This window comes from Balaenoptera borealis, assembly GCF_965194805.1.
Source record: "Balaenoptera borealis genome assembly, chromosome: 10".
Taxonomy (NCBI): Eukaryota; Metazoa; Chordata; class Mammalia; order Artiodactyla; family Balaenopteridae; genus Balaenoptera; species Balaenoptera borealis.
In genome coordinates, this window is record NC_138874.1 from 72,115,073 (window position 1) to 72,128,262 (window position 13,190).

Consider the following 13,190-nt stretch of genomic DNA (forward strand, 5'->3'; position numbering starts at 1 on the left):
GAAAAACTGCCAATAGGAAAAGCTCCTTTAGCCAAGGTAAAAGTTGAGGAACAGGCACTCTTCAAGGAGAGGTTTAAGAAAGATGGTACAGTAGAGCAGTACTCAAACTTTCACATCTATCAGAATTAGCTAGGGTATTGTTAAAGAAAAGATGGCTGGGCCTCACCCCCAGAGTTTCTAATTTGCAAGGTTCAAGGTAGGGCAGGAGAATTTACATTTCTAACAAGTTCCCAGGTGATGCTGCTGGTTCAGGGACCAAACCCCGAGAACCACTGCAGAAGAGCAGGGTTTCCGGATCTAGGCACTACTGACCTTTTGGGTTGCAAAATTCTTCATTACCGGGAGTGTCATCCTGTTCGCTGTAGGATGTTTACTGGCATCCATGCCCTCTACCCACCAGAAGCCAGTAGCACCTCCCCCCGGCTGTGAGAATCAAAAATGTCTCCAGACCTTGCCAAAGGTCCCCTGGGAAGCAGAATAACTCACGGATGAGAACTACCACAACAGATTATAGTCATTAAGAGCTAAGACTCTGGAGTGAGTGGCACCTGGGTTGAAATCCTGGCTTCATCACTTGAACAAATTACTTAAACACTCTAAGCCTTGAATTTTTAGTTGTTCATTTGTAAAATACAGTGTCTATATAATGGGGTATTTGTGAGAATCAAATGAGATAAAATATACTGCTTACACTGTACTTAGTACACAGTAAAGCTCTCAATAATAAGCCCCACCACTGTCTCTACCACAGATAACCAAGTAGGATGTCGCATCAAACACTGAGGAGATTATCTACAAGGTGAACTTTGTAGAAGGGGTAAGTCCAGGAGGAGACAGGGTTAAGCCTGGAATGGATAAGGGTTTGCATGTGACGTGAAGATAAAATGGTCTGCAGCTTAAGCAGTAGGCCAGGAAAAAGGAAAGGGTTAAAAAGGGAGCCAAAAGTCAACCATGGGGAAAGAGGCTATTTATACGGCTGCTCAACCCAATGTGCTGTGACAGTAAGTACTTTTAAATTCCACTCCCAATGGAAGAAGATGCTCTGATTCTATAGATAGAATGTTCTGTCCCCCCAAAATTCGTATGCTGAAACCTATTCCTCCAATGTGGTAGTATTTGGAGGTGGGGCCTTGGGGTGATTAGGTCATGAAGGTGAGGCCATCTTAAATGGGATTTAGTGCCCTTATAAAAGAGACCTCAGAGAGCTTTCTTGCTCCTTCTACCTTGTGAGGACCCAGCAAGAAGACAGCCATCTATGAATCAGGAAGCAGGTCCTCACCAGACACTGAATCTGCCAACACCTTGATCTTGAACTTGCCAGCGTCCAGAAGAGTGAGAAATAAATCAATCACCCAGTCTATTCTGTTAAAACAGCCTGAATGGATTCAGACACCTTGTTTATATCTGAGCTGGGCTTCCCAGGGCTAAGGCGGATTAGACCAATAGCATAGCTGGGGAGTCCATTTGAAAATATTCCATATTTCACTATGCTGGAAATGGTTCTTCTTGCAGAAAATGTCTTTTTGTAGTGCTTTTCATGTAATCAAAGAGCAACTGAGGCAACAAGGTACTATGCCACTCAGCTTACTAAAAAGTTCTTTAACACTATAAAGAATAATTGCTCAGACAGCTTAGACTCTGACTGCCCCGTGCAGTTAATCATTACTTGTCATTACCACAGCAATAAATCACGGATAAGTATTTTTCACAATTAGAGCCAAAAGTAAAATGTGGAAAGAGCTACTGGCTCAGTCCTCTGGAGATGCAGCCACCACGCGGCTACCAAGGCACTAATGGTGTACCACTCCCTGCATCACGAGGACAATGGACCCAATTCAATGGACCTATTTAGTCTTTACTACCGAGTTTACTGCACTGTTTGAACAGGCTACACATGGAAACAGTATATAAATTTGAAAAACAGATTTATATTGTTTTTATTTCCTCTTACTATTTTTATCTTCAGGTAATATATATTACGAAAATCCTTCTAGTGTTAAATATGAGATCTTACATGTGGATAAAAGTGTTACGAGGAGCTTAACCGAAAGGAATACAGAATTTATTTTTAATGACTAGGAGCATAAGATGAGTAAATAATCTGAGAAGTAATCTAACAGGAATTATAAATCAAGGCATGGTGTCAAATTGCATTAAAAAAAAGAAAACAGCTCAGAGCTAGTTGATAGAGATATAAATCACAGGAGAGCTTAGAACATGAAATTATTATCACCCCTCCAACAGAGTAGATTTCTAGATAATGAAATCAATGACACAGCAACATTTAAAAGTAATGGCTTCCATAGCTATTTGAACGGAGTAGGTAGGGTTGGAGTTACAGGACATTAATGTACTAGATTAATTTCATTATTAGAATACAGGAGGAATTCTACTAAATAAATTTTCACTTTGGGATGTCTATAATTTCCATCCTCCTTGTCCTCCACACACATAAATACAACACAGTGTTTCACAAACACATAATAACAACTCTTAATTTCATCAATGATCTAGGGCAGGGAGGGCTCAACTAAAACTAATTATCCATTATACCTCAGCAAATTTATAAAGCAAGGTGCCTAGTTCCAATTGGAGCAATTAATTCTATGAGAGGTGCACTATTTAAAATAAATCATGAATGAGACCCTCAACATATGCTCCAACCCAAAGGATACATTAACCAAACCAAGGAGGAAGTCCACATATTTCATACAAATCTAAAATTTAATATTTTGCTGACTCTGATTAGCTTTCTTTTGGCTCCTACAGTTCTCATGAATTAAATCAAGTCAAGCTGTAAAAGCAATGCAGACCTTATTGATTCTAGAGACTGTGAGTCACTAAGGGAAGAAGTCCAAAAAGGTTAAATTTCCACTGAACTCCAAATCAGAGGTTCAAAACCTAGAGGAATAAAGACATTAGCTGTAGTCCTGTGAAACATTCAAGGCTTCTTTCATTTGATTAGGAACTTGCTACAGGCTCTTTACGACAAAAATAACAAGGATACTTTAAATCTTTTAAGTTTTGAAGAAAGGTCCAGAAATAGATTCGTTATGAAGAATTCCACTTGGAACTGGAAGCTAAGGAGTAATGTGTTTATATACATTCAGAAACTTACTTCTGCACTATTAAAAAAAAAAAAGAAAGCCTATTGTGAAAGCCCACAATTTTTACTGGTTATTGGTTAATGACATTTGTTCTGATTTGAAACAGTGGTTAACAACATGTTGCCTTACCTCAGCTTTTCCAAAACTAGTCTAAAAAACACTAATGTTCCATGAAACGTTTATAGAGATTGTGGTGGCGAGGGGGGGCGGGGAGGATGGGGTAGGGGTGAGGGAATGGAGAGAGAAAAAAGAAAAAAATCCTCTAATCTTTTTGTTCTAAAATTTTTTTCTTATATATATGTGTATATATACATTATATGTGTATATACATGTGTATATATACATATACATACATATACATATATATACATATACATTCTTATATATATGTATATATACATTTTTTGGCTGCGTTGGGTCTTTGTTGCTGCACGTTTCTCTAGTTGCTGTGAGCAGGGGCTACTCTTCGTTGTGGTGTGCGGGCTTCTCCTTCTGTGGTGCGCGAGGACTTCAGTAGCTGTGGCACGTGGCTCAGTAGTTGTGGCTTGCCGGCTCTAGAGCGCAGGCTCAGTAGTTGTGGCGCACGGGCTTAGTTGCTCCATGGCATGTGGGATCTTCCCGGACCAGGGACCAAACCCATGTCCCCTGCATTGGCAGGTGGATTCTTAACCACTGTGGTTAAGAGCACCTAGAGCCTGCGCGCACCTAGAGCCTGTGCTCCGCAACAAGAGAAGCCACCACAGTGAGAAGCCAGTGCACCGCTGCAAAGAGTAGCCCCTGCTCGCCTCAACTAGAGAAAACGCCAGGTACAGCAACGAAGACCCAGTGCAGCCAAAAATAAAATAAACAAAATAAATAAATTTTAAAAAATATTTTAACATACAAAAAAGTACTAAGTACATTCGATATAGTTAATATTAGATAAGCTGCCCATAATAGTATGGCACGCACCAGAAGGCCAGGAAGTCTGAAAGACACCACTTACGTATGAATGCACATATGATGCCCAAGTGATGCATAAAGATACAACTATTGTGTTTTATGCTATTTAATGACAGGTGACTTACACTATGATTTTTGCCTAATAATTTCAATATATTATATTTTAACTTTTTATCCCATAATAAAGATATGAGTCAAAGTAATTCCTTCTAGCCATTACTTTATATACGTGAGATAACTTTCTTGGTAATCCATTTTAATACAAGCTTGTATTTGTTTTCCCTGAGTTTCTATTGTTCTGTCAATAATGATAATTTTTAAGGTCTCTCATGGTCACATGAGTTCAAAAATGTCATTTTAGTTAAACATGGCTATAACAGCACACGTCTCAATTTTGGGGACAAAGAATTCTGATATACGTGTTTTTTAAATGTAAAACTACACAAAAAGAACTCTGAAGGAAAAGATGACTTAGGCATAATAGTTTGCTCCACTTAGTGTGCATCCTTCAAAACCCAATATGACACCTATTTACCTTTTAAAATTAAGTAGTACATAAGCAAGAATGCAAGTTCATTATTGATAGATTTACACACCCTCATTTACAGGAAAAGAGGCTTTACACACACTTTCTCTGACAAGTCATAGGACACGAGCAGACAGGACAATACTGACTCAATATTTTAATACTACAGCAAAGGCAAGTGATGCACAATTACTGAGTTGCCATAAAGAACTTACTGTGTACGTATGACTTGAGATATAAACTTCATGCTGTATTTATTTTTTAAAAAATAGTGGCTTCCAAAGAGGAATTTATTTCTAGCCTAACCACAACAACAAAACCTTTGAACTTTAAAGTTTAAATTTTTCCATTTTTAAATTTTTAAAATTCCTGGTCTGGGAAGATCCCACATGCTGCGGAGCAACTAGGCCCGTGAGCCACAACTACTGAGCCTGCGCGTCTGGAGCCTGTGCTCCGCAACAAGAGAGGCCGCGATAGTGAGAGGCCCGCGCACCGCGATGAAGAGTGGCCCCCGCTTGCCGCAACTAGAGAAAGCCCTCGCACAGAAACGAAGACCCAACACAGCCAAAATTAAATTAATTAATTAATTAATTAATTTTAAAAAAACAAACAAACCTGATTTTGTTATTTATGGCAGCCTTTATGGATAAACTAACTAACGTAAGTGAGGAAATAAGAGACTTATTCATTCCTATCTTTTCTATTCCAGACATAAAACTAAACATGGAAAGGAAGCTGAAATAGTCACCAAAAACCTTAGGTTTCCTTTCAACAACTATTCCATTTACTGAAAAAGTTCACTATACAAACCAATTTTAGAATTTAAAGTTCTTTATTTTGAATTGACAATTACATTTATTGTGAAATATATGTTCAAAAAGTACACAAAATATATATGGATGGCCTAATGAACAATTATAAGGCAAACATCCATTTTTTAACTAGCATCCAAGTCCAGAAATAGAAGCCAGGATCACAGAAACAGAAGTAACCACTCTTAATGTACGCCATCCCCACACCCCTCTTCCATCACTATGGCCATGACGTGCTATGTACATTTCACAAGTTAATTCACTGAGAATGAAAAGAAATAGTGCCACAGTTGTTGTAAGAGGGAAGTATTTAAAATACGTCTAAAATGTATTAATAGAGAAACTTTCTTAACATATAGGACATTTTGTTAAACTTTCCTGTGAAAAATGTCAGCAATAAGTATATCGATTCAGTTAGAATACGAATTATAGAAGTGTTTGAATTTAATTTTGTGGAACACCACCCAGGAGGGCCATAAAACACAGATTATTTGTTCCTAGCACTTCCAACAGCTGGCAGGGAGGAAAACTAATATTAGCATTCAAGATGCAAAAAACGCTAAATAACGGCCATTTCAACTCAGTAGCACCTAAATATTTAACTATAAATTACAAAATAACAGGTTGATTTCTGTGATCTTTGCTGGTCTCTGAAAAATTTTTTTAAAAAGCTTAGGCAATACACCTTGCTTTTATCCTAAATAAGGATGCTCAAAGGGATTACCAGGATTGTGGGTCTCTTACTTCTTGCTCTAAATAGTAGCATTTAGGTAATAACTGTAACATGGAATCCCACTAAATGACTGTTGATACTAACACCTCCTGTTCTAAAGTAGTATGGGTTACAAAACCTATTATTCACACAACCAGCCAAAGCAAGGTTTTAAGGAGATAAATGTTAACAGCCCCCAAATCAACTTAACTGTAAAATATTAAAATTGATATGCTGTTAAATTTAAACTTCATTTTTTTCCTAGCAAAACAAGTTACTCAGAGCTGGGTGTGACATTTAAGTAAAGACTTCCCAAATACTGTTAATAAGCAACATTTAAGAGCCCTTTTTAAAGAAGCATTCTTACTCCAAAATGTGGACACAGACAATGCAAAGCAAATAGAATTCATTTATAATTTAAAACCTAGCCAAACAACTGCTTCCCTTGCACTAAAGATCTCTTTTTACTCCTCCAATCCCACTACATATGTATCTAATACTTACTTCTCAAGAACCCCTGTAATCCTGGGCAATGTTATCCCTGTGGGCTGTGACATGGTAAAGTTCTATATTAATACCTTTGGAGATTTGAAGGACAGAAAAACACACAACTGTATTAAATATCCAAGGTCTACTGTTAAGTACATTGACAATGTACAAACAACAGACAGTCATAGGGAAGAACACCCTTAAATCTCTAGACATGCTTTACACAAAGAGACTTCCTTAAATCTCTAACACTGGAATGGCTAAGCAAATGACATATCATTTGATGGAATATTATGCAACCATTAAGACTAAAAATGATAAAGCTATGAAACACAGGTTTATAATATATCATAAAATATTTTAAATATACTTTTATATCTAGATATAACTATAAAAAATAGAGAGAGACAAAAACTTGAAGAAAACAATAAGAAATGAATATTTGGTACAATTGTGAGGACTCCCCCAACCCTCCCGTATGTTTACAAAGTAAATAAAAATCAGAAGGTCAAAAATGCAATGACTCCTCTCTCTAGAGAACTATAAAACTATCATCAGCACCTTGGTAATCACCTCGTATTTATGATCTACACTAAACACACCAAAACTTGCTATATATTACTCTTACAGGAATGCTTCTGGGCAAGGTCACCAGATAAAAGGGAAACAAGGTCCTGTCTGTGTAGAGTGATTAAGAAGAGAGGAAAAAACGACTACTTTACCTCATAGCAAGGTGACAGGGGTATTTTAACCAATGGCATGTTTTACTGCCATCACAAGGTATCAAATGTACCTACCAAAATTAACAACTGTAACTAGTTTAAGGCACAAAAATTACAGAACGCAAATAGACCATCTATATACTATAACTTAAGTGACAAAGATTTTATCAGTTTGGTCAACTTTTCATGGCATCAAAAATTACATCTCTTTAAGAGTGAAAGACATCTGGATACAAAGATATTCTGATATAGCCATAAGGCTTCCATTACTTTATGCCTACCTTTAAACATCATATGGTTCAAAAGCTCAATAAGGTAACCCTGAAATTGACTGTTCCTGCCTCAAGATGCAGAATTAGTATGGATTCTATTAATATGATTATAGAAATTACCTTTCACAGCTAACTTTTTTCAGAAATTAATAAGCTGACCCTAAAACTCACATGAAAGCACAAAAGATCCAAAACTGCCAAAACAAATTAGAAAAAGAACAAAGCTGGAGGACTCATACTTCCCAATTTAAAACTTACTACAAAGCTACAGTAGTCAAGATTGTGTGGAAGTGGCATAAAGACAGACATATAGAGCAGTGGAATAGAATTGAGAGGCCAGAAATAAACCCTCATATGTATGGTCAATTGGTTTTTGCAGGATGCCAAGACAATTCAATAGGGATAGAAGTCTTTTCCACAAATGGTGCTGGGACAACCAGATATCCATCCACATGAAAAATTATGAAATCAGACCTCTATCTCACATCGTATGTGAAAATTAACACAAAATGGCTATTCACAAGCAAAAAAATAAAACTTGACCCCTAATTCACACCATATACAAAAATCAATTCAAAATAAGTCATGAACCTAAAAGTAAGAGCTAAAACCATAAAATTCTTAGAAGAAAACACAGGAGTAAATGTTTGCAACCTTGGATTAGCTTCTTAGATATGACACCAAAAATAGAAAAAATTAATTTAGACTTCATCAAAATTAAAAACTTTTGTGCTTCACAAGACATCACCAGACGGAGAGAATGGACTTGAGGACACAGGGAGGGGGAAGGGTAAACTGGGACGAAGTGAGAGAGTGGCAATATATACTACCAAATGTAAAATAGATAGCTAGTGGGAAGCAGCTGCATAGCACAGGGAGATCAGCTCGGTGCTTTGTGACCACCTAGAAGGGTGGGATAGGGAGGGCAGGAGGGAGACGCCAAGAGGGAGGAGATATGGGGATATATGTATATGTACAGCTGATTCACTTTGTTATAAAGCAGAAACTAACACACCATTGTAAAGCAATTTTACTCCAATAAAGATGTTAAAAAAAATTTTTTTTTTAATTAAAAAAAAAAAAAAGCCATCTGACAGGCAAAGACTTTAAAGCCTGACAATATCAACCAAGCATTGGCCAGGGTGTGAAAAATAAAGTACAACTAAACTATCCTGGAGAGTTCTTTGTCGATACCCAGGGAACCTCCAACATGCCTGCCCTACCCTGCAGCCTATCACAAGGGCACAAAGAGAGCCATAGGCTGTGTCCATCACAGCACTGCTTGTGACAGCAAAACATTAGAAACTCCCCAACATCCAGCAGTAGGGGCACAGGAAGGTAAGCTATTCATACAAGGAATCTAATCAGCATTAAAATGAGACAATTCTTTATATATTCAGAATCGTTAGATCCCAACGACATGCTGCTGAGTAAAAATAAAGCAAGTTACAGAATATTATGTACACTATGATACCATAATCCATCATTTGAAACACAGAAAACACTGCTATCTCTTGTTAGTGGATATGTAGTGAAAATGTAGAAAAAAACAAACAAACTGCCAAATCAGATGCCACACTTAGCACAACGCTGCCTTCAATGAAGAAGAAAGGGAAAAGAACTTGCAGAGAGAAACAAAGGAGGTTTTAACTATATATATTATTTTTCATTAAAATATTTGGCAGAAACATATCATATCATGATGTTTAAATGTATTAACTCTAGAAGGTGAGTGATAAAAAATAGCCAGGTATCAGGCACTGATCTATGCTTTGCATACATTACATCATTTAACCCTCACTACAACTCTGAGGGAAATGCACTATTTACCCCCATTTCCCAATGGGGAAACTGATGCACTGAGAGGATGCCTCAGGTTACCCACCCAGGATCCAAACCCAGGACATGTGGACCCCTATCTGTGCTCCTAACCACTCTAGAATCCTACCTCTGTGGAATGGACATGGAGGCACATTGCAAATCTTCCTGATGTTTACGTATGTTCAAACAATGTAATTACAGAAGAAGAGGGAGAAGTGCTACAAGAAAGAGATTTCCAAAGCCCCTGTGTGATGGTTCATTTTGTTTCAACCTGGCTGGGCCACAGTGGCCAGATATTTGATCAGACATTCTCCTGGATGTTCCTGTGAAGATGTTCTACATTTAAATCAATGGATGAGATTTACATTTAAATCAATGGACTCTGAGTAAGGCAGACTGCCCTCCATAAGGTGGATGGGCCTCATCCAATCAGCTGAAGGCCTGGACAGAACGAAAGGCTGACCTACCTCAGCAAGAGCGAATTCTGCCAGCGGGCTGCCTTTGGACATCATCTGCAACCTCAGCTCATCCCTGGGTCTCCAGCCTGCCAGCCCACCCTGCAGATTTTAGACTTGCCAGCCCCCATAATTGTGTGAACCAATTCCTCCTTAAAATCTTCCTCTCTCTCTCCCCCACATATATATATAGTTGATAGACAGATATAGATAGATAAATATATCTCTCTCCCATTGGTGCTGTTTCCCTGACTAACACACCTTCCCCCCAGCTCTTGCCCTATGGCGACTGCTGATGGACAGATGGAACAAGGCCTGTCTGGGCTGCTCCTATTCCCTCCTGTTTGGAGTCTTGAAAGAAAGAACCACAAGAAGCCACTAATTATCAGAACATCATACTCCAAGGTAGCTATTGTTAATCCCATTTTATGGGAAGAAAACTGAGGCTCAGAAAAGCTAAAGAACTTCCCAACGGCTCCCATCAGGCAAGGGACAAAGTGCTTTTATGCTCAAATCTCACATCTTTCCCTAAAGCATATGGCAAGGGCCAAGATAGTGGGTGCGCCTTGGCTCTGCCAGCAATCAAACACAAATGGGGTAAATGCCAGGGAACCTAAGAGTAATTGAGCAATTGAGCAGACACTGAATTAAGACAATATACAGGAATGTATAACTATGGGGCATAGCTCATGTTATACTATGGAGAAATAAGATGATGAGGGCTTCCACGACAGCAAGCAAAAGAAATATTGGAATACAAGGTCCTATCTGATCTAAGAAAACCCTAAATAAATGAAGACCCATACCATCCTTATGGAGAGGAATATATAGTATCATGTAGATGTAAAATCTTTTCCAATTTATCTGCATATTTAATGCAATTCTACTCAAGAGTCCAACAGGATTTTTATGGACACCAACAGGCTGATTCTAAAATTTACATGAAAGAATAAAGAATAGCCCATACACTTGTGAGAAAGAAGACTGATGAGGAGAGGATCGTTTTACCAGATATCAAGAATTATTATGAAGCTATAGCAATTAAGACATTGTGGCACTACTGCAGTAATAGACAAATTAACCAGAAGAGAATACAAAGCTCTGAAACAGACTGTTGTTTCAGGTGATTGTTTGGGGGTAGCAAAAACCCAAGGTTACACAGCTTTGAGACTAAGAACCATAATACTCATTTCTAATTCTATGCTCTTTTTTCCACCAGTAGTTCTCAAAGCATGGTCTCTGAACCAATAGCAGCACCACCTAGGAAACTATTAGAAATGCAAACTCTCAGGTCTCATCCCAGACCCACTGAATCAGAAAACTTGGAGAGGATGGTGGGCAGCTACCTTTTTAATAAGCCCTCCAGGATTCAGATACACAATAAATCTGAGAGCCACTGCTTATATCATGCTGCCTCACGGATACTTTGTGAAATAATCAAAACACTACTGGAAAAAAGGGAGTGGTGGTGTTATTCATAACACTGTCGATTTCATTTTCACATTTTCAGGTTCTTCCTTATTTGTAACTCAAATAAGGGTTCACAATAATCTTAATGTTTGATTCCTGACCATGTAATTAAACAACCACTTTCTTCTGGATTACCACCAGCAATCCTAGAGGACAGACTGATCTTCAGTAACGTCACAGGAAATGAAGTAACAAGAACACTGGAACATCACTAGTTAAAAATGCTCAGAGAAGGAAGAGTCTAACTTAGATGTGTTGTGTGCGTGGGCAGGGAGTGAGAGAAGGAATCAGAAACATCAGTTTTTATTAACTCAAACCGTTACTTCTAGATAATATTCTCATGACCTTGGTAACCATGAAAACCAACATGACTGCCCGATCTCCTTTTGAAATCCAGTCCATAACTACTTACAGAGCACACACGATAAATAAGGCATTGTATAGATGCTACACGAAACACAAAGCTATGAAAGATACAGTCTCTGCCCCAAGAAACTTTTGACATACCAGAGGATGTCAACATTTCATCTAGAATAAAGCAAAGCAAAGAGAGGGAGTGCCACAAGATAAATTTTAAAATTTGTCATGGAAATTCGAAGAAAGGTGACGTCTCATTTTGGAGGAGTAGACAGGAAAATGTTAGTCTCAGGAGATAGAACTTCAATACAGAAAAGTGGAGGAAGGGGGCATATCAGTCTCTAATTACAGAGAAAATGAGCAGCAAGTAGGAGGGGAGGGTACGTGCAGAGGGATATCAGACTGTGATCGCAGGCAATAGTGGAAAGAACACTGATTGGGTTACACTGTCCTACCAGGGACAAACTATGTCACTTTGGGCAAGAAAGTTCATTTCTAAATCATAACTACTCATTTACGATAGGAATAATAATTATTATCTTATTTATCTCACAGTTATTTATCTGAAAAAAAGACCAGAGAGGGAAAGGCCACAATTAAAAAAAAACACAGGACATGTTTAAAGTTCAATAATTATTCTCTATTAGGTAAGTTAAAGTTGTGTAATATTGAAAATATTTCAATTCAAAATGTTTCCATTTCAAAAATTACTTTCAGTTTCTATTATTAGTAAATGAAGCATATATAACATGGATAATTAAACTGTGGGCAGAAAAATCAAATTATAAAAAAACTTTTAAACAGATTGTATATGAAAGTATCATTCTTTGGGAAGGCTTACATACCTAGCAAAAGTATACTGGCAGTTTCTTCTAAAACTAAAAATACATTTATCAAACAATTCAACAATCGTACTCTTGGGGATTTATCCCAGAGAAATAAAAACTTATGTTTATGCAAAAAACTGTATACAAGAGTTCACAGCAGCTTTAGTTTTAACAGCTAAAAACTGGAAACAACTCAAATGTCCTGAAATGCATTTACAGTTAAATTATGATACATCGATATCACAGAACACTACTCAGCAATAAAAAGGAACCAAAAGGCAATTTGAAAAGGTTACAAACTATAACCTTTATGAAGTAACAAAATTATGCACATGGAGAACAGATTAGTGGTTGCCAGAAGTTAGGAAGGAGTTGGTGTGGCTATAATGGGCAGCACCAGTGAGCACTGTGGTGATGGAACAGTTCTGTATCTTGACTGTGGTGGTGGTTAGGTTACATGAAGCTACAGTTACATAACTACACACAGAAATGAGTACAGGTATAACTGGTAAAATCTAAGTAAGGTCTTGTGTCAGTTTTCTAGTTTTGATATTGTATGATACTTATTTAAGCAATCAACATTGGGGAAGATAGGATGAACTGTGCGTGGGACCTTCCCTGTACATTTCTTTACCATTTCTTGTGAATCTATCATTATATCAAAATAAAATGTTTTTT

The 13,190-nt window shown here is 37.6% G+C and overlaps 1 protein-coding gene across 4 annotated transcripts in view; it reads right to left on the minus strand.

The window, feature by feature from the left end:
* The window catches only part of PARG (poly(ADP-ribose) glycohydrolase), a 112,798-nt gene that overhangs the window by 78,876 nt on the left and 20,732 nt on the right, over positions 1-13,190 (minus strand). The gene's annotated exons all lie outside the window — the stretch shown is intronic.